Source organism: Orbicella faveolata, unplaced genomic scaffold (assembly GCF_042242905.1).
Source record: "Orbicella faveolata isolate gen_17 unplaced genomic scaffold, um_ofav_v1 contig_48, whole genome shotgun sequence".
In the NCBI taxonomy this organism is placed as follows: domain Eukaryota; kingdom Metazoa; phylum Cnidaria; class Anthozoa; order Scleractinia; family Merulinidae; genus Orbicella; species Orbicella faveolata.
The window spans coordinates 10,274,655-10,294,551 of NW_028301578.1; the positions used below are offsets into that span (position 1 = coordinate 10,274,655).

At 38.7% G+C, this 19,897-nt stretch overlaps 1 pseudogene across 1 annotated transcript; it reads right to left on the bottom strand.

The window, feature by feature from the left end:
* Positions 1–1,351: 1,351 nt before the first annotated feature.
* On the bottom strand, positions 1,352–19,090 carry LOC149096478 (uncharacterized; annotated as a pseudogene). The gene is made up of 19 exons (XR_016204500.1): positions 18,801–19,090; positions 17,909–18,306; positions 16,126–16,251; positions 15,699–15,884; positions 15,365–15,547; positions 14,677–14,928; positions 14,178–14,372; positions 13,722–13,907; positions 13,160–13,351; positions 12,563–12,811; positions 12,212–12,395; positions 10,716–10,912; positions 9,290–9,529; positions 7,540–7,776; positions 7,142–7,339; positions 6,168–6,648; positions 4,873–5,031; positions 4,129–4,261; positions 1,352–3,340 (listed from the first exon to the last, which is right to left on the bottom strand). The product of XR_016204500.1 is annotated as an uncharacterized LOC149096478 (transcript).
* Between the last annotated feature and the right edge of the window lie 807 nt (positions 19,091–19,897).

Sequence of the window (19,897 nt, forward strand, 5' to 3'; positions counted from 1 at the left end):
TTTCTGGTTTATTATTTTTTTATTTAATATCATCGGCATGTCACTGAAACAGATTATGACGCCTTCCATGGCCGCAAGACGAAGAACCCTAATGAGAGTACGTAAGGAATGTTAGGAAAATTTCCTACCATTTCTCTGCGGTACTTACAGTAGAAGCCCCTTGGGTACCGTCATGTTATATAGCTGCTGGCATTTAGTGTAAAGTGGTAAGACTGGAGGAATTAACACAACTAGGATATCGCCAGTACATCCAGTACACCTGAAAATTTCTGAACCCATTTCCAGTTCCAAGTGAGAGAAGAGAACTGACCCAAAGGAGGGTTACTTTCTCTTTGATGATGATGATGATGATGATGATGATTTTTAATATGTTATGTAATATTTGGGGGTATGCATGTGGAATCCCAATAGATATGAAAATATGTAAATGAAAAGGATATAACAATTCAGTAAACTCTGGTTAGTAGCTAGAGCGGGTAGGATTACATTTCGGTAATGCGACTGGACCACAAATCCACCGATAAAATCGCGCGTTAGATTCAACTTTACCCAAGCTATATAATAATAATACAAAATATTTCCTTTGTTTTTCTTTCTTTCTTTTTTTTTGTATTATTATTATTATTATTATTATTTATTTCTTTTTTTAATTTTGAGCTGCAGTAGTATTTTACAATTCCTAACAGTCTTCTATCGGCTTGAGTCTACTATGGGGAGTCATATCTTGACTTTCTGCCTTTCGGCGTCTTTGTAAAGATGATTCATGCCAGTCTGAGAAGCCTGGGACACAAAGCTGGGCTGGGGGGTGGGAGTTGATAAATAGAGCTACCTTTCAAAATAGGTTTTGAAACTTTTTGCATACTGGCAAAGTTCGTAATAAATTTAGTTGTTGGTATTAAAAGTAAAAACGACTTATGGGATAACATTAGATGCACAACGCCTAGTAACTTGTAACATGTAAGAGTGTCCATGTTAAGAGTCCTTGTCAGTTTAGAGGAAATGTTTTTTGAAATTGGTCTATCAATCGAGGTGACTTAAAAAAACACAAGCTAGCAAACAAAAAAGCAAACAATCAATCGAAGCTAAATTTCAAGTGGCTCTCTCAATCGTCCCTCTTGTTTAACAAAGCTATCATTCTTAAAGAGTTGGGGTGAATTTTTAGCTCTTGTTGAATTGATCGCCTTGATTAAGCCGAACCGTTCACGTCAGGAGAATGAGTAAGTGTATGAGTTAATAAAGTTGTTGTCGTTATTGCTGTGTTGTTGTTGAAGCAACTGATCAATAAGAATAATATTCTTCTTTAAGGAGGTTGAACATAGCAGATTCTAGCCCATTCAAACAGCTACTGTAATCCCAGTTTCAGTTTTATTATTGCAAACTGTTTCCAGAAACCAACTTAACATAAGATGGTTAACATCACCCTAGACCTAAACCCTAACCCTAACCCTAATCCCATTTAGTTAAATTTTATGGACACCTTGTTAATAGAAGCATATCTCAATATTTAGCTGGATGATATATGCAAATTAGGCGCGGTGGCCTCATGGTTAGTGCGCTCGTCTCCGGATCGAGCGGTCCGGGATCGAGCCCTGGCCGGGGACATTGTGTTGTGTTCTTGGGCAAGACACTTTACTCTCACAGTGCCTCTCTCCACCCAGGTGTATAAATGGGTACCGGCGAACTTAATGCCGGGGGTAACCCTGCGATGGACTAGCGTCCCATCCAGGGGGGAGTAGAAATACTCCTAGTCGCTTCATGCTACAGAAACCGGGATAAGCTCCGGCCTGATGGGCCACTTGGCTCGTATGCAGACTTTACCTCTGGCGGCCAAAAACTTCCAGAAATTCTTTGAGCGAAAATGGCACCAGTTTACATCAGGAGTCATTTACCTTGAATGCACCCAGATAGCTCAAAAGGTTAGCAACAAAACATCTGTTCCCGGACGTTGTTAAATTTTTCATCAATTTTGAAAATAAACGGCTTTTTGTACTATTGCCCGGTCTCCCAATAAAAGTAAATTCTTAATTTATGCTTTTGTTTTAAAAAAAACTCTCAACAAGTCCAGGCACGGATGTAAAGTACGTACTATTCCTAACATTATAAAGATAATGCCAGCTTCCTAGATGCTGTAAAAAGTGGTGCCATTTCTCTAAAAAGAAATTTGAGCGAAAGATAGTCCCGACAGGTCACGTGACCTAATTTGCATATATCATCCAGCTAAATATGACAAGATTTGCAAGCCTATTAGTCTGAAAACGTTTTAGCTTAATGTGGTTAAAGCCTGAGAAGATAGACCACCCCCCTAATTTTTGGGTGCAATAAGGAAAGAGCCATGCCTTAATTGTCTAGAAATCGATAAAAAATTACCAAAAGAGAAGCGATCAAGTATTTTTCTACCATTAACCTACATGCTAAAACGACTAATTAAAATATTCCCTGTCTATATGTCTGGATTTATGGAAAACGAGTCAAAATTGGGGGAAAGCCAGCTATAGTCCCCTACAAGGAGGGTTGGGGCAGACAGCCTAGGTCCCTGGCAAACAGCTGGTACCAAACCGGGCCACAGAGTGGAGCATTTTTTACGGTAGAACTTGTCATTTACTTTGCAGGACAGCCTGGGCCGCCACGCTGTGTAGGCTCAGGGACCAGCAGCCAGGCAGCCACACACAAACAAGGTGGGTGAGTAGGCTGTTTGGTGACAGACTGCTTGAGATTAATTGATATCAAAAGCCTGTGTATTTTCTTGAAAAAGAGGTAGGATCGTTGTGCTGAAATTGACACGGATATGTATATAATAGACCATGTAATTATTTCAATAACCACAGTAATCATAGTAATTATTTTTGTCATGTAAATGCACCTAGTTAGCATCAGAACAACTTGTTTTACACAACAAAAGCAGTGAGGTCTGTATCAAAACAAGGTCAACTCTAGCCTCGCTGCCATACAAAGGCCAGCTCACTGAGCAGACAACTGTAAAATGGTCTATTCGTGTTTTCGCCTACTACAATGGTGCATGTGATAGTTCTGATATAAATCACTCAATATGTTAGAGGCAAAGTGCAGAAAACCACCCTTTTATGGAATCTACACCTCTGACTGATTAAAATTAAGTCTTCTGAAATCATTTCCAGCTGCATCTTGTGCATCATCTTGCGAAAGGTAATTCACACTGTCAAAACAAAGACCGCGCTTCTGAAATTGACAGATTTCTATAGAAAATGGATCCTTCGTTTGAATAGTTTCAGTATCAGCATATGTTGGATTGCTGCGTCCCATATCGTCATCCACTGGGTACGGGTAAGTACGTCTTTCGTTTCGTGACATTGTTTTGCCAGCACTATAGAAATAAAATAATTAAAGTTATCAAAAACTGGATCATTAGATAATGCAATTCGAGAGTTTCATTGGCTTAGCCATCATGGGTTATGAGCCATTATACCATGCTCTACCAATATGGCAAGCGCACGAGTGATTTTTGGTAATGTTATTGTTATTCTAGTCTAGTTTGCTATTTTTTAGAGGCGTTTTTAATTAAACAATTATTCTACTTGCGCTTGTTGGATATGAGATGAATATAGCCAGCTCGATGCTCCGCGCCTGGTTGGCTATCTAGCATCTCATATCCAACGCGCTCGTGTAAAAAATTGTTAAAATCCTGAAAAAAAAAATAAGTTAATTTAATCACTATAATGTGCATATAGCGTATAAATGTAAATTGATAAAGATGAGGATGGTTAAGTTATTAAATGGATCGATTCTAAAGAGGCTACGAGTGGTGTCACTATTTCATGTCTAGATTTAGTTTGTTTTTTGAGATTTGCATTATTATTGTGTGGGTGACCCATAAACCCGAATCATAAGCATCACTGCAGTTGGAAAATTACTCCTACTCTTATGCAAAGTTATATACCGTAAAAACATAGGAATTAAGCAGGTTAAGACAATTTATTGATTTGGGGCACTGGAACGTTTTCAACTCATTCTGTTTAAAATGAAGCTGATCCATCTAGATCCAACACCAACTGATCGAAGGAAATTGTCCACAAAATAGATAGATGGATAGACATATTTTTTAACTTAACGCTTTCGTGAAGTACATTTTTATTTAGTAATGAAAGAACTTACACACAGTGTTTCTGCACACAAAAGATGGTGAGACCAATCAGTCCAATAAATACGCAGATTCCTATTGCAATGATTGAATATAGAATTGGCTTGGATAAACCTTGTTCTTCAAGGCTGGAAGGGCTGGGAATTTCTGAAAGGAAATGTCAAAATGTCAACAAAAATAATTAAATGGCGACAGATTATGGGATTCTTCCGCGGCGAGCAAACTTACACTTCATCGCCCAACTCAAGACTTGACAGGCCTGCTAGTGCTAACCTCTTATTGTCGTGCAGCAATATGACGCAATTTAACAAACTCGCGTCGTTTTTTCATGCGTCTGTCCTGTTATTGATCTTGAATTGCGTCATAACATTGTCAAAGTAGCTCTGGATCCACGAGGCGATAGCCAAGTGGATCCGCAGACTACTTTGACAAAGTTATGACGAAATTCATTGTCAATAAAAGGACAGACGCATTAAAAACTGACATCAATTTGTTTTTTACGATAACAAGTTGTCGAACTATCCACTCTCGTTTGTTGACGCATCGCATGAATTATAAATCCATGTGTCTGTCCGCTTATTGACAATAAAACTTAGCCAATAAACGCGCGAGAATTTCTGTAGTTATCTCAAAAAAAATTATTGGTTTCATATCTTAAAATCATGCGATCACGTTTTCCTTGTATTTGAAATTGCCTATAACCAAGAGATGTGTTGTTTAACAGAATAAAACAAGTTAAAGCTTCATTTTCAAGTAACCTTGACAATTTTCGTGCCACTTTGATGCCGTTTGTCCAAATGTAGTTGTACCGGATGGACAGGATAAACATGACGTCTGGGCCTCTTGATCTTGGTATTCATCCACTGCGCATGCCTGGCAACCAGTGGTGTTAAAGAAATACCCAAGCGGACAGTTCACTAATACAAAGAGTAGAATAAACAAAACAAAGTAGTGTCAGCATCTGTGTTCTAATTCTACTTGTATACTAATGCAAATGCTGCAATCTGATTGGCTGAGCCACTCGTATACTATCAGCCATTAGAGTGCAGTAGCTGTCGGTCGTCAACGAAATGCGACGTTTTCATCGTTTTCCCGAAATTTTAGAAGAATGTTTAGATGTAAATTAGTAATTAAACTCCTGAGAAGACTAAAAGAAGGACATTAACTATCCCCACCTCATAGCAATCTTAAATATTGATAATTTCTTGTTTTAGTACTTATAGCGGTTTTCACTTGATTGCCGAAAAGTAATTGGCTTTGCATTACTATGCTACGCGATCGGTTCAAAAAGGACTAGCGGGACCATTTTATCCAATCAGAAGTAAAACCAAAACCAAATATTACTAGTTCGCAAACGTCTTCCAGCGCTTCGCGACAGCTACGTGTATTAACTTCAGGTTTTGATTGATTAATTAAGATTTTCTGTGTCCTCTGCGTTATTATTCAGCTAAAGTGATTACATTGGTTTTGGTTTCACAACCCTCAATTGAAAAATACAATATTACTTGTTGTACGTGAAGATGAACACGAACAGTTGTTTTTTGTTTGTTTGTTTGTTTGTTTGTTTTTTGCATGTGTGTGCGTCGAATTAAAACAGGAACGAAAGTTATCAGACCTGGCCAATCACTGTCCCGACAAACAAGTTTTTCAACCGCGTCATGAATCACCTCTGTAACATGGGGGTAGAGGGGAGGGGACGGGAAGTGGTGGGGGGAGGGGGGGGGGGTAAAACGAAGGCAAGAAATTTGCTAAGTTGTTAATTAACTATCAATTAGCTATTAATAAGCTATTAAACTGCAAGCAAGGTAAGTGCACCGTATATTCTTATCTTGCCTTTCAAGACGGTACCTACAATATTTAATTTTTCTGATTTTTGTAAAGTCAGGTGACCTATTTTCTTAAAAAAATATATGTACACTAGTTAGTGAACAGTTTAACTTGGACAGTATTAAAAGACAGACTATTTGTTAGACAGGTTAGAGTTCTCCCTAGATGTAATAGAACATTTAAAGCCAAAAATGAAGACCGTCAAAAGCAAAAGGAAACTTCTTACCGCATCTTGTCCCTCTTTGGACTTGTCCTTCACTACAAACAAGACTGGTAAGCCGAAACACTGGCGGCTTTGATAAATCATATACTATAATAACTCCGCTGATATCCAGTCAGGTCTGTTTCGTTCAATGCCTCGAGCAGGTTATTTGATATTTGTTGACTGGTCTGGTTGAGGTCAAATAAGGGGGCGTTGCTTGGTAACGGAACTTTTAAAGAGAAATGCACAGTTAGGGAAATTTTAAACGCTTGCTCGCCATCAGCTGCCTTTCTTCGCCGGCGTGCCTCAGTTTGGTTTCCGCATTCAACCCTCACGTTGTCGATGGTGCACTTCCCATTGCAGCCTCCAGCCATACCAAACGGCGAGTTGCTGAAAAGGTCTATAAAGTTGCCGGCGATGACCTCGTTCACGCTCTCTCCGCCGCACTTGTCAACTAAATAATGTACATCTCCATTTACCACGGCTTCTTTGGGCATGTGAGTCTCTGCAATATTAAGATATTTACCTCTTAATAACGGAGAGCAATAGCCTCTCTGGGAAATATTGGCCCGAGGTCTGTGCTAAAGCGAGCGAGGGCCAGTATTTCACTTAACGGCTCGAGCAAGCTAGGTAAGTAGCTTATTATATGGCACTTGGGCTAGTGGCAAATTTTGATTTGTCCGGCTTTCGAAAACAAACAAACAAAAACAAAAAAACAAAAAAAATTATAACCGTTTCCATGGAAACAGTCCGTTTGGCTGAATCCAGACCAATAAATAACAAATCGAAACACTCGGATTCAAGACTACCTTGTCATAAAATAAACATATAAATAATGATATTTTTATTAAACCATTATAGTACGCAGGGTACGAAATTATACCTTAAAACTGGTAAAAATTGAACGAAGATAATGTGCTAAAAATGGGACGAAAATGCCGCACATCATATTAGGTTTGTTTAGAATAACACGTTTAGAACATAGCACCTTCTCTTACTTGAGCAGTCAGGAAGACTGGGCGTTCCTTTCCCTGTATTTATCCAGGCTCCCTTAGGACTACACACATACAGTGCTTCTGGTTGATCAACGAACCCGAAACCTTCATTGCAGTGTACGGTGCAAAACATGCCCTTTAGCCACGTCTCACATGCCTTAGCTCCATTCAAAGGTGGTTGTAAATCCGGACAGGTGTAATCTTTTACAAAGGTAAAGATAAATGAAAACTAGTTACTCGATTTACTAAAATTTAATTTTTGATTAAGCGCCCGCGCAAGCCTTGCATTTTTTGCCAGGTATTTCCCAAGGGTTTGTTATTTATTTATTTATTTTTTGTCTTTTCGTCTTTTGTCTTTTTGTCTTTAACAAAATAACGTTCAATAACTTATATGTATCTACCGGTTACAATGACTTGGAAATGGCACTTGGCAGTATTTCCTGCTATATCTGATGCAGTATAAGTTACGTTGTGCTCTCCCCATGTGAAGTCGCTTCCATTTTGTCTGCTTGTTGTAAATAAGTGGACGCCAACATTATCTGTGACAGTGACTCCTGGCAAAAATATCTTTGTCAGCTTCGTTGAAGACGTCTTGCGGATGTCATCGGGACAGTTTGCAATCTTAGGCGGTTCAAGATCTGTTTGTGAACATAATAATGATATAAATGATGTTGATGATGATGATGATGATGATGATGATAATCAACGTTACTTATAATTACTGTGGGTACAACATAACCTTAGCAACTGAGAAACCAGTGGCCCTCATATTAATAGTTTCAGAATAAAAAGATGAACTATTGAAAATCGATAACATAGAAAGATTCTCAAATATAAAACGATAATATAAAAAAAAAATTATAAATAAATAAAATATGAGACACATTAAAATTTTAAAAAAGCAAAGCATTAGAGCAAGTCTAACAATTAAAACAAGACATTGAAAACTTTACATGATAAAATATTAAATGGTCCAGGGCTTTAAAAATGGCCATAAAATGTTTTAAATGATGTTTTGAAGATGGGTTATTAATATGGCAGCCAGAAATCATAATTGGTCTGGTCTAATGGCGTTGGCAAGGCCCATTTGAAATTACGAGCACCATCTCTTAATGAATTTACGGCCTGTGGTCTAATTACTAATTAATGGTACCAGCAACAAATTTTGAGATGAAGAAGTGCTACAAACAGTAGAGGAGGAAGTCTTTAAAGCGCGCCTAGCTAATTGTTGCGTGGATGTCGGAGCGTCCAATCACAGGTATATAGTTACAAAAGGTCGTAACTGGATACGCACCTGTTATTGAGCATCTTCGCGATCGCACGCTAACTGAATGACAGTCAGGTGCGTGGAGAGCCAACTAAAACCGAGAATTTTGTTATATAGACGATTTAGGTGGCCTAACAACAGTTTGCGGCTGTTTTGAGTACTTATAAATTGATGCACCAATACTATCACTCTTAATCAGTTCATTCTACAGTAAGAAATCTCAAACGGAATACCGATTCATTGGTAAAAAAAAGGTTTGCACATCTTTTCGCGTAAATGGTTACAATAGCAACAGCTTAGCCTGGTAGAAACAGCCCTTATATTCGCTTAAAGTGCTTACAATTTAGAAGCAAGCTCAATGACCCGCATTTTTGTTATTTAATTGAAATCAGGACGTTGATAAGATAATGCAATTTACAAAGTTATTCAGCTGAGATGCTAAGATTCATCTTTAATTTTCTAGAAAATTTAAAGAAGAAAACGGGAACAATTATTAAGCGAGTTGAGAACATAAGAATTGTTGACATTATGAACAATTTCTGTAAAGAGTAGCGAGGAAATTTTTTGATTTTTCTGTATAACACTTGGGATTCTGTAAAAAGAACCTCGTATAAATAAAACATATTCAGCTCTTAATCGCTTTACGCCTTGTAAATGGGTGACATCAAGAGACACATAAAAGTGGGGGCTGCATAGCTTTCTCTGCCTTTTTTTTTTTTTTTTTTTTTTTTTTTTGAGAACTTGAACGGAAAGTTGGAAATCGAAACTCTAATCCAATCTTGTGGATTCCTGCTATTAGAGCTGAAATGGGTAAAGCAACAGCTCCAAAAGATGAGCACGTTTAGAATTGGAATTCGATGACTTTAAAATAAAACATATCCTACCTCTGACATAAATAGAAAATGTACAGCTTCCAATGAGCCCAGCTGAATCCGTCGCTATGTATGTGATGTGCTTATTGCCAACATCCAACTTTTGGGGCGGAAGCAAACCACTGAGGCTTACGGACTCATTAGAGTTGTCGGTGGGGTTTGGTACCTGCCACGTCGCGCTTGCAAATGGTTGTCCAATTTCTGTGGGAATCTCCACATCGTGTGGGCATTGAATACTGGGAGGTTGAACATCTGTTAAGTGGTAGTTTGGAAAGATTATTGGAAACTAATCTCTCTTGGCGGAGAGGATGATTCCAGAAGTGAATTAGTTATGTGTAAATCTATTAGATGAACTTGTTCTGTATGATTGGGGGTTTTGTTGGGAGCCGATATCACCCACTCCTGTAGAAGCTTGATACAAGGGGAGTCAAATACGCTCTGGAGAAAAGCAATAGGCTCCAAATATAGTCAGTAATGACAGTGAGTTCATTACGCTAGGTGAACTAAAGCTAACGAAAGGTTTTGCGGCCGATAAGATAACTGATAAGACGCCTGATAATGCTATAGAGTTCCCCAATGTGCAAACGAAATGGACTGTGTTCGTTAAGCACCGAACTTGTAATGTGCTGCGAGGAGCAAAGTAAATAAGGAGTATATTGATTACGTCAGTGGATGTACATGGAGAGGACCAAGAAGAAGAACACTTAGCATAAGAGGTGGTTTGCAGGAGAATTAAAGGTCACCACGAAGGTTAGCTGTACTGAATGACAACTCAGATAACAGTATAACGAAGTCTAATTAAATGGATACCAAAGAACAGCAGAAATATCATTGTACGATTAGAAATAAAATACGTTTTAAGCAGAAGATAAGTGTCTATACAGCATGAAATTTAAGGATTCGTGTGGTAAATCTGGTGAGGGACAGTATGTACCAAGCACAATAAGTACGGCCGATGATATCAATGTTAAATTATGGATCAGCAACGTGAGCATGCTCTAAGTGGATCTCTATCTTGTTGAGGTTGGAGGGACTATCTATCTTAGTGTGCTTCAGAGCTAGTCCTGCTTTGTCTGCAAAACATGGAAGATAAGGAAAACGAATGACTTTGAGGACACTAGGTTGCATGGAAATCAGAAATTGGATGGTCAAGAGATAAAATGAAGGCAATTTTGTGTAGAAAAGGTCGAGAGGAAGAGAAAGACTAGAGAATAGTGGAGCTGAAGAATCAACAGGAAAAACAAAAACAAACAAATAAAAAAACAAACAAATAAAACAAAAACAAAAACAAAAAACAACCAGGTTGGTCAGAGATGGTCTTGTGCACCTGCTACCGCGGAGAAACACAAAATAGCTAAATAACGAAAATGATTAAGTTCAATTTCTCTGGTTTATCAGGTAAATACACCACGTACAAAAATACATCTAGATTAGATACTGCTACATATTATCTTGGTAGTATCTGCACTCCAAAACCCACTTTCGAGGCAGGATACGTTTTGTGCACCTTCCAGTCGGTAACCAACGGAAACATTGCACATGAAGAAGCAATCTGTTCCATAATTTACACCAGAGATCGAAGTGCATGGATAAGGAAATATCACTCCATGTGTTGGCGCTGTAATTGTCGGACACCTAACAAATGGAAGAAAGCAAACACGAACTATGAACCATTTTGAAAGATAACTGGGACTCTTGTACATAACGTTGGAATAAGGAAAAGTTGCTTTGTTTCTTAATAAAGCTCAATGAGTTTAAGTTTGATAGCTAGCGGCCCGTGTTTCGCTTTCTTTCCTTTCAGTGCTTGATAAAGGAGCAAAGCACGGTCAAGGATATTTTACTTGTATATGTTGAAAGTAACAGCATAGAAACGCTAAGTGCATTCCTCGAGAGAGAGCGGGCCAATTTGTCGTTTATTTTTAATTTGCACCACAGTGCAAATTAACGCGTGAACTTTTGTGATTTTCGCAGTCATATAATAAATGAGTAATCGTATGAAGGTTCGAGCAATTCAGGATTTACACAACTCGTGATATTTGTAAATTCTTTCACAGTACACTCCCCTAAAGGTTTGTGTAAGTTTGAGAGAATTTTCAAATATCAGTCGTTGCGGAAGTCTTTAATTGCACTTGCACTCATACGATTACCTATACTTATTACACTGTAGGCTCTCAGTTTCCATAGAATCTGCTGGCTTAAGATAATTCTAGATACTGGTCACTTGTTAAGCGCGGTCGCACAGCTACAAAGATGATTTCGTTTCGATCACATTCCCTTTTACGAAATGCAGAAATAAAGTGGATAATGCAGAAGCGGAAAACACCAAAAAATCCACGGAAAAAGTCGTAATAGGTAGAATAAATAAAGGGGATAATTTTCACGAACAGCTGAACAGAAACGTTTTAGCATGAAGTGGACATTCAGCCTTCAAACTAAATTGATTTCACTAACAGTGAATGAAACTTAGGTTTGTTCAATATGTATTAACACAATTACTAAGTTCGATTTTTCGCGATATCCAGACTTATCAAGGTCACTGCAAATATTATCAGCCTCAGCCGATAACACTTACACTTGGTTATTCTGGAAATAACGGAAAACGACATCCAGTAATCGTTCGAGCGACTCTTGTATCTTCGCATACGTCAACACGGTTCTCATATATAATCGTATCTTTTTGGTACGCTTCGGCGATATGTCAGTTGAGATTAGTCAGGCCATGGTTCAGGCTATCGGGAAACTAATTGAGCCTGATTTGCCGAAGCGATCCAAAAATATACAATTAGGTATTATGCATGGAAGCAACAAGTTACTGAATGTCGCGAGCAATCAATTCCAGTGTGATGCTGTCCTATAATGATATAACAGTGCTGCACGAAATTTCCGTTTTGCGTCACAAAGTATGCAAATCAAAAAGACGTGGGTAGCAGTCACTTACTGTTACATAGGGTTGTGTCGCCTGACCATGTTCCATCTGCTCTGCACGAGCGCTGTCGAGACCCAGCCATTTGGTATCCTTTATCACAAGAGAAGGAAGCCAGGGAACCAAATAAAAAGCCACACGAAAGAGAAGTTATGGCCCCGTGTATTGGTGCTTGAAGAATAGTACAAGACTTTCCTGTGAATCAGAAAAGTTCAGTTCTGTCTTTAGAGAAAAGCCGCATCTTTAAAATAAAACTATGGATATGATATAATCAGAAGTGATTAAAGTCTTGCAAACATTTCTTTCTTTAGTATATATCTATTTATCATGATATTTTCCTCATGACAGGAGGATTGACTTACTTGCTACCTGAACTATAAACGTGCAGTTAGCTTGGTTTCCACTGCTGTCTATCGCAGAATAAAGTACACTGTACAGACCGATACTAAGGTTGGCAGGAGAACGAATGGTAGGGTAGCTGATAGACACGTGACCAGAATTGTCAGTAGCCACTGGTTCATTCCACGTAATTAAACCGCTGGACGAACATTCAGCAGCATAGAACACCATATTGTTGGGACAGGTGTCATTGAATGAAGGAGGAGCAGTATCTACAAACGATGAAAAAGACAGCCTTTTAAAGCAAGCAGTTTGCTGGGAGACAAACACCATGAATAAACAAATTGTTAAAGCTTCTACATTTTGAAATAAAATCAAAACAAAACAAAAGAAATAGAATTGAGAATACCGAAGACTACGCATTAAGAGTTGATGACCAGTACACCAGTGATTATAAGGGAAAATGATGGTTAAGTTCTAACAAGGCAGAAGTAGATCAGTACTTCCTCTAAATGATTGCCAAGACGTTCATCGTATTAATATTCTGATAATAAGAAATTCAGGTAGAAGTAAATAAAATAAGCAAACAGTCTACATTGGGTTGAACTAAGTCACTTTACCTCTGCAACGTGTTACGTTTGACCCAGTCCACTGTCCGTTAGTATCACACACTCTTACAGAAGATCCCTTGAGAACGTATCCGAGTCTTTCACAAGTATATTGACATGTCTGGCTATAATTACTGCCAACTAGGCAGGAAGGTGGAGAAATGACACCAAGCGCTGGAGGAGTGAGTGCGCCACAACTGATTACTAAATAAACGGACAAAGATATAAAAATTTTCTGACGCGTTAATGCTAAGGTAATGTTTGTGTTAAGACTGTTCCTGAGATTAAGAACTTTAAACTTGATGTAATACACTCTTCAAGCCTGTGTTTTTCCCGACATACTTCCAATATTCTGCAAAGAAGCAGCTGTTTCTGGTTTAATCTTCCTTTCATTTGTCTTGTTGCTCTACTATGAAACCATCAGTCGTAATCGGCAAAGGCCCACAGAAAGGTTTAACCATGAAATGGAGCAGGTATATTCCTACCAATGTGAGTCATTGTGCATGGTGTTTTTACAGCTTTCAAAACTGCATAACTAACAGCCTTTGATGGTAAAGGTTGTATTTTTACTTACCTTGACAAGAAGGCATGTCTCCACTCCAAGTCCCATTTTCTAGGCACCACCTAGCCGGCGAACCAACCAGAGTGTAGCCAACATTGCATGTAAAACTGCAATGAGTATTATAAGTTTCTGATCCGATGTGAGTACAGCCGGTCTTAACTCCATTAGATGGAGAAGGCAGAGAAGTACATGTTATAGCTACAGATAAACGAAAAGATCAGTTGCTAAATATGCATTGCTTAGACCACACAAAATGCAAGTTCCTGAGTCCAGCACATCAACCATTGAGCCAAACTTGTCAATTAAAATTAAACAAACAAATATTACAAGGATACCCTGTTGTTTCATCATGGTTGTTGTTTCAGCTTGATGACTGCCAATACATTTTAGCTCGATTGAGCATGATTCCGAGCGTAAAGATAAAAGGGATCGCTTGATTATATGAAAGCTGTCATCTGTATAACTTACCTTGACATATAGGCAGCGGGTTATCCCATGATCCAGGGGGTCTGTTGCCAGGGGCAACACAGGTGACTGTTGATGAGCCATTCAAACGATAACCAATCATGCAAGAAAACTTGCATTGTACCCCAAAATGACTACCGCAGCTGCTCATGCGCAGTGGACTTCCTTGGTCTACCATCAGCGATGTGCAATTGATAACTGTTGACATTAAAATGATGACCACTTAATTGATGGTTAGCATTTAAATAGAACTGTATTGCCCGTCGGAAAAGAGCAAACTGTTAAAATAATGTATTAACATCACGAACAAACTAAAGACGAGGCAGCCACAAATATTAAAAACAGTGTTTTTAGGTGCAGAGATGGAGGGTGGGGGAGATGGTGAGATGCAACGCCACGTTTTGTAAGCTATATCCTATATAACAATTTGCTATTACAGATATGCTGAAACAAATGTTACCAAGAGTAAATATATGAAACTTCGTGTATGTTTAATCCGCACCTGTTACTTTAACAGTGAAGCTACAAGTTGCTTTGTTCTTTGATTGGTCCTCTGCAGTGTATATGATCACGTGAGTTCCCTGACTGAGTCTTTGTGGCGGTTGGTAATTCGACGTCACCCTAGGCATGATTCCTGAATTATCAGTGGCAACTGGTTCTGTCCAGTTTACTTCTGCTGAAAACATGTCACGTTCTGCATATACCAGCAATGGACTTGCTGGGCACTTGATGCCAAATGTTGGAGGAAGCATATCTGAAATATGAAAGAACACAACATTAAACAATCGGTTTAGTATCACAGCAAGTACTTAAATTGATGTAGCTACCAGTACTTCAATTGATGTAGTGAAGTCCTGAAATAACTTCCAACTCACTATATGTTATATGTCACGGTAACCTGTCGGGATCTTTTTAGCAAGGCCGCTCTTTCAGTTGACTCTCACATAGCTAGCATTATACCGTTTCCGTTTTTTTGTTTGTTTGTTTGTTTGTTTGTTTGTTTGTTTGTTTTTTGGTTATTCGGATGAAACCTTCCAAGGAGTTCTTCGATGGGGTTCGTTATCAGTAGCTTTGAATATTGAGTTGCACTAAGTTGTTGATAAAACCCTATCGTGTTGCAGTTCAGATGGAAGTTACTGAGTAGTATTTTCGACGGTGTATGGTGCATTAAAACGAATACTGCCTGGTACCTGTACAGTTGATCGCGTTTCCACTCCATTGTCCAGACTGTAAGCACGTCCTAGTAACATTCCCGTAAGGGCTGCCATATCCACTTTGGCAGCCGAAGACACAGTTTGATCCGTACGTATTGCCACAGGACACAGTCAGCAGAATGGCTCTTGCAGGGATGCTCAAAGGCGCACAGGTGACAGCTTTGATTATAACGTACGAATTTGTTTTATTAATACTAGTACATGATAAAAACATGATATTAATGGGATGCAATGATGTAATGTCAAGCGTTTAGATCTTTTGACAAAAAAAAAAATAGTGCAAGCTTAATCTGGTTATAAATATTTTCACCTTGGCAAACGAACTCTTGGCCACTCCAGGTTCCATTTTCAAGACATTTTCTTGATGAGGAGCCGACTGCATTATATCCAGAATGGCAGACAAAGAGGCAGATTGTATTGTAATACTCCACTGCTGTCCCTGTGCAACTTTGCCTGATGCCATTGGACGGTGCTGGTAAAGCTGGACATGTAACAGCTGAAAGCCATAGCACGAATATTGTGGTCATTGGTGCTTATTAGCAGTAGTCTAACTGACTATACGTAAGGCTACGTTGCTTACAATTAAAGCATGCTTCAATAAAATTGTAATATTAACACTCACGATGCGATATACATGTTTAGGTACTTCTTGTTAGACTGGGTAGCATGGAGTAAAATCGCTAACTGTATTCTTCGTCGTCAGACGCAATGCTTCCACTTTTTTTCAGTAGACTTACTGTCTTCGCAGGTCTTGTTATCTTGCTTTACTGCCAAACCAGTAGGACAAATGCATTCATAACCAGATTTTGTTGCGACACAAAAATGGCTGCATCCACCATTGTTAACAGCACAAGGACTTGAAGCTTCAAAGAAACACAATGTAAAAGAAAGTTTGTCACATAATGTACGTAAACGAGCATAATGGCGCGCAGTAATACCGGCTTCCTCATGGCATGAGCACTAATAAACTTAGTGAGCACAACAGTGTACATGATAAAATGACATTATTAGGCACGAAAGTGAATTAAGACCTAGACACAAGCATAGCAATTGACGAAATTGCTGATGAACCAAAGCAGACCAAAAGCAGCACCACCAAAGCAGAACCATCGGCGCCAGCGCTTTTAACTAAAACAAGAGAGAGACGATACTCGATCCCGCTTATAATGTACATCTACAAGAACACACATGATATACTCCTGAACTAGAACACATAGAATCTAGAAACAATGTAAAAAGTTTACGTATGTATTTATCTTTCTATATTATAATGAGGATGACAATAAGTGAAGTTGCGTTGTACAGGTGAAAAAAAAAAAAGAAAAAAAAAAGCCTTTCGCTGAAGACAACACGGTTGCGACCACCTCTCGTAAGCGACAACCTCTCCTCGGCGACCAGTTTTTCAAAACACCAAAAGTTTTTAAGTCAAATCATTCTATTTGGAACTTCTGAGCTTGTAAGCGACCACCTGTTATAAGCGACCGCGGCCACTTTTATAGCTAGAAGTTTGAATTTTCTTTTGTTTTTACCTCCCGTCAGAGACGACTTGACAGTTAATAAAGCGAAAATTGGATAATAAGGGGTTGTAATCTTGAGTAGTGCAAGAGCAGGAAACTCCTCAATGGGAAGTACCGGATGATTTCTCGAAATTGGCTCGTCCCATGAATAAAGCATTCAAAAATTTAAAGAAAAAATGCACATGCACTGTACCCTATCAGTCTTAAAAGAGACGACCTTAAATGTCTTAAAATTATCATACTGCTAATGAGGCAAAATTTCGATTCAATATGGTTTAAGCTCTCGTAAGCGAGTTACCCTGGCGCTTTTGCATACACCTTCAATCAATCAATCATGATCAATCAATCAATCAATCAATCATGATCAATCAATCAATCAATCAATCAGTCAGTCAATTAATCAATCAATCAGTTAATCGATCAGTCAATCAATCAATATATACAACCAACCAGCCAACCAAACAAACAAACAATCCATCCATCCATCCATTCATAGATAGATAGATAGATAGATAGATAGAAAACTTGATATTCATCGATCGATCGATCATTTAATCAATTAATCAATCAATCAATCAATCAATCAATCAAACAGTCATTCAAAAAATCAATCAATCGACCCAATCAACGAATCAGTGAAATAGTCAATCAGTCAGTCAGTCAGTCATTCAGGCAGACAGGCAGGCAGGCAGGCAGGCAGGCAGTTTATCAATCACTTCAAAATAATCGACCCAATCAACAAATCAGTGAATTAGTCAGTCCGTCAGTCAGTCAGTCAGTCAGTCAGTCAGTCTGGCAGTCAGTCTGGCAGTCAGTCTGGCAGGCAGGCCGTTTATCGATCACTTCAATATAATCGATCCAATCAACGAATCCCTGAATTAGTCAGTCAGTCCGTCAGTCTGTCAGTCAGTCAGTCAGGTGGTCAGGCAGGCAGACAGACAGTTTATCAATCACTGCAAAATAGACGAGCTCTTTTCATGACATGAAATTTCCTTTTAAATACCAGCTGGTTGTCGTGAGCTGTCGTACGGTACGATGCCCATAGGCTGCCCACCATTGATGCTATAACTTCGAAGCACTTCCCCAGTCGAGGCGTCCAGTTGGTGAAACTCGTCATACGTATTCCAATCCGTGAAAAATAAGAAAGGGGGAATTAATGCAACTGCAAACGGATGTAAGCCACTCTGTTGAAAAAGTAATTTTCTGTCGTTGCCATTGTAATCGACCGATTCGACCTTGTCAGTTCCCGCATCCACCCAAAATATTCGTTTGTTTCCTTTGTCGAGGTCAATACCATTAGGCCAGGAAAGATCTGTTGTTACAATGGCGAGCCTTTGATTTCCAGTTAGTGAAGCTCTTTCAATCTTAGGGTTAACTCCCCAGTCAGTCCAGATCATTAACCTCAATGAAAGAATCAATCAATCAATCAATCAATCAATCAATCAATCAATCAATCAATCAATTAATTGCATGTCAGCAAAAGATTCCCTAAATATAACTCACATCTCCAATTGTCCTGAATGATACGAGAACAGCGAAGGAACACAAATTTCACTCCGTATCAATATGTCCAGAGAAGTTGAACCAATAATCATGATCCTACATATGCAATTCGTTATTGCTTAACGAAGGAAAGAATTGTAAAACATAGATAATCCAGGTAAAGCAACGTGTTGTGTTTTTTTCCCCTAAAATCAGTAAATAACCATATCTTTTATAACCCTATTACATCTAAGGTAAAGGAAATCACGCCCTTGTATAAATTTAGGATATTCGAGTTACCGATTCTTAAGTGATTGAGCGGAGTGACATAAGTTTGTTAGTTCGAGAAAAATCTTAGCTTCTGTAACCAGAAATAAATTCTAAAAAGATACATTAATAACAATAATGCATACCCATTATCGAGGTCCAGAGCTATTGCTCTGGGTTCCTCCAGTTCCGAGGAAACGAGGCTGCGTTGGTTATTGCCATTAAGATCTGATATCGATATTTTGTCATTTGTCGTATCAGTCCAGTACAGCTGTGATGTCCTCTAATCTACCGCCAGTCCATCACAAACTCCAATGCCAGTGATAATTGTCGTCGTGCTTGCTACGTCAATGTGGAAGCGTTTGATGTTTTGTTCTGTTACATCACTCCAAAATATGTAACCCAAGCTAAAATGGACATCTATGCAGTTGTGTAGTTAATGGCAACAATGTCCGATGTGTTTGTCACCAGTAAACAAGGTGGACTGCATAACGTGGCTAAGAACAGGGAGAGAGAAGAAAAAGGAACGGAACAAACGTTATCATATAAGTGGAGAGAGATGGACTTAGGTTAGTAAGTACGCGGCATTTATGTTTTGACACGTTGACTGTGGGTCTCAGTAAATTCGAAACACACGTTAAGGAATCGATCTTAGGCGATCAAAGAAGTTTCAGAACGTTAAAAACTGCTAAGAACTGTTACGTGAATTGCAGTCCTAGCTCAGATGAACCTCTGAACTACTAAGCCACTGATTATGTCTGTTGACGTCGTCACTGTCCGGAAAAGTGGCCAGTGTTCGTTGATTGGGTCAAGTTTGACACATTTACACAATTATTTATGTGTGATTTTGAGCGACTTCCAATTCCCGGCTTAATTTGAAATCCACCGAATAGACTACAAGTTCCGCAATATTATGCGGTAAACAGGAGAATGAACGCTTTTACTCTTAGTTTTCCTTCGAATCTTTGCCTTTTTTCAGTTTAACTACAGATGAAGTATCGATATGTAAAGTCAGACAGTTTTAGTAGCAGCGTTGTTTACTTCGACATGCACGAATTTTCCTTATCAATTTTTTTGCTCTGTCATCAATATTCTCGACGCTTTTGTGCAGCCAGATTATTTTTCAAACTTGTTGTAACGGTCACCGTCACGTATATCGTCGCATGCCCGTATCTTTCTTGGTCAAGCTTGTATATGTTCGAGCCATGAAAGTATAAGAAAATTCAGTAACGTCGATTTTAAT